Below are 3,233 nucleotides of genomic sequence, written 5' to 3'. Positions count from 1 at the left end.
ATAAACTAATATGCTCTTCGGGGTTATGCCATTGCGTGCGTTTCTTAGGGGTGATTTGAAGATATGTGATTAACACATACACTTTTACAAATTGGTATTCTTACGTGGTAGACAAGAAAACTTTAATTAGACCGACGCAAAATTTCATCAGCCATGCAGCAGGGTTACCGATAACTCGGTGTCTTACACCACATCATGTTGACATAATATTCTGTCCACAAGGAAGAGGATATTAAATTCTGAGTGCGCATGCTCAGGAATGCATGGCGACAGGAATGTGGGTAATATGTTGACGGTGAAGGCCCCTGAGACATGGCAATACATTAGACAACAACTGTTAGCAAACCAGAGCAGAAAGGATATTGGTACCATCTCAGAACTCCTGCACACTCCCAAACTGTAGCACTGAGGCAGTCCTCATTCAAAGTTTGCGTTTTCGTCGACAGCTCAATGGATTTAATGTATTTTTTCCGAACTATATCATTCTCTGCAGCATCTGAAAGCACCATTGATGTTATTGTAATGCATGAGGAATTTTTTTTCAAGCATTGCACAAGACAACTTACTTACGGGTGATTTAAATATTATCACTGGCTGTCATCCTGGTAGATAGCACACTAGATTAGACAAAACCATTCATGGCATCAGAAACTATTCAAAACTATTCATGGCATCAGATATACACACAGTCAGAGATGCGTGTTGAGATATATGTTTGGGCTGCAGGCGATATTTTATTGCCCTCCTCTCCTCCTTTCATCCAGACGGAGTTTATGGCTAGTAAAGTGTCACTCTGGGTAACGTAAAGCACGTCCATGGCATTCTTGTAATGTCTCGGGGCTATACCTTGGCCATACACTTCCTACATGTAAAGCTACAGTAAGTAAAGGCCGTACTAGAGTGGCATAACCGCTCTTTGGGGTAACACACCAGCTTCTATACCTGTATCTCTATAGCCAGTATAGCCACTCTTCGGTGGAAGACACCAGCTGCAATTCACCAAATGAAAACGGGAATCGGCCATGTCTCTACGTTGTCGTTATCATGACCATAAACACTTCAATACGTATGGAATCGATCCATGGGAAAGATCCAGTCCACCCCATACACAAACCCATCAGGCTCCGTCGTATAGTATGTACGATAGAATCTGTAACGGCTAGCTGAAGTGGAATTTGATGTCCACCTTGCCAGTGTGTTAACTTTGATGGATGACGGTATTTGCTACATATTTCACAGGCCTAGTCACTCCGTACATTTGTGGCTCTACAAGCTGCGAAAGATATTCGATCATCTTTGTAGCATATGATAACGATGTACCGATGGTAACTGTGCGATCGGTCAAAGCACGACAGAGGGATAGAGAGAGATGTTACCAAAGGATGGTCCTTTGTGGGGTTGGGAATGGATGTCCGTAAATACTAGTGGATGTTTAGATGAGCCTGCTACCATTCTTGCGAAGATAATATGGGCGTTAACGTTAACGTTGTTGATATTGTACTTTCAGATTTTCTTCCTTTTACTAAAGGAAAACACAACACGCGTATATGAAATATTGCAGCAGCGTACGAGTAAATACAGCAATTCTTATACAACGCCCCATTCTATCAAATAGCGATCGCGGTGCAATCGTGCATGGAATGTGAATATCATGAAAAATTTAAAAGTAGACTAAACAGACTACATAGCATACAAAACGTATAAGATTCGTCTTTAATCTATAATCATCGTCAAGGCCTCTGTACAAAATTAGGCCGTAGCGTGGTCGTATGTAGACCGCCACCCTAATCTCCAAGCAGATCCTACGGTGCCATAAGACAGTATCAAAGCTGGCCAAGGAGTGTAGCCGGCTAAGGGAGTCAAACGGGCACCGGGAAGTTTGACACTACACATTACGCACCATGGATCTGGTTAGAGATTACGCCACCCTGGGAAATGGGAGTGTACCAGGGACGCAAAATCTCTGCTTCCGGTGGTCATTGGTCATTGGAAGGAGTGGATTGAACGTTAGATATGGTCAAATCGACCCATCTAAACCACAAACCGACTTTATCTTAAAATAAATGAGTTGCGTTTGTATCCTCATGCGTGGTTCAATATCAAAAGTCAAAGAGAATGGCGGTTACCATTCTTGTTATGATGAAAGTTGACCACATGCACAAACTTTCTCTTCCCGTTTTAAAAGCATCATCAGTCATGTTTGAATCCCTGTCAGGGATTTGAACGATGGGCGACGATAAGGTGAAGATGAGACGGGTTAGAAACATATACATTTGGAGTTGAAATATATCTACAGACATGACACACTGCTCAAAAGGTAAAGCTATAGACAGCAAATCTTGCCTTGTTTGCTGGTTTGAACATCGATCACATATACGTACCCAGCATTTTAAAAAGATGCACATGTATGCGTCAACCTAAATCTTTACCTGAGGTTTAAAATAAAGTTATTCTTTAAACATCATAGAAGAAAGTGACGTAGGATAGCGTGAGCCAATCCTTTCTTTTTATGATAAATGAGAAAACATGTACCAAGTTTGTATACGTATCTAAATATTTCTCCTAGAAGATATTTTACAACGTTTGATACCGCGACATTTGTTGTACGTTACAATATGTGCAGTTTCCAAGTAAAACAGAATGCCTAAGAAACTTGCATAACCACCAACAAGTATGCATATTGTCTCTTCTTTGTTCAACGCACTCCTTGGTAAGGTAGGCCTTGTATCGTTGTATTTTAGGGTTACTAGTCAGAGAACAGTGTAAGATTACAGATGTATACACTTACATGTGTGTCACAGTACATTTAAAGGGGTTAACTACCAGACAGTAGTAGATCCAACACCCCTGGTTACATTGTACTTTGTTGAATGTCGCAACACGCTTCAATAGACAGGCAAATGTGGATTTTTCTAAAACTATGCATGGCACAGGCGTTGAAAAACACATGCCTAGGCTATCTAGTTTTTGTCTATGGACATCTAATGTAAAAATACAAACAAGTTTTTCGGCACATCTTAACAGTGAAACACTATTTTTCTCTGACCTATATTGTCCGACTATAGATATAGTAACTATGTTCGGGTTTCCTTATTTCTTTAGAAATCTGCTTTAAACAACACACCAGTGAATCGTGTAAGGGTGTTAGCCTCCATAGCAGACTCTCTGAGGCCTATTTTGGCTCATAATACACTTACATTTCTTTTTGTACTGGGTCGCTGATTGCTGGCCTT

Source organism: Branchiostoma floridae, chromosome 14 (genome assembly GCF_000003815.2).
Source record: "Branchiostoma floridae strain S238N-H82 chromosome 14, Bfl_VNyyK, whole genome shotgun sequence".
NCBI lineage: Eukaryota > Metazoa > Chordata > Leptocardii > Amphioxiformes > Branchiostomatidae > Branchiostoma > Branchiostoma floridae.
This window is presented reverse-complemented; position numbering follows the sequence as displayed.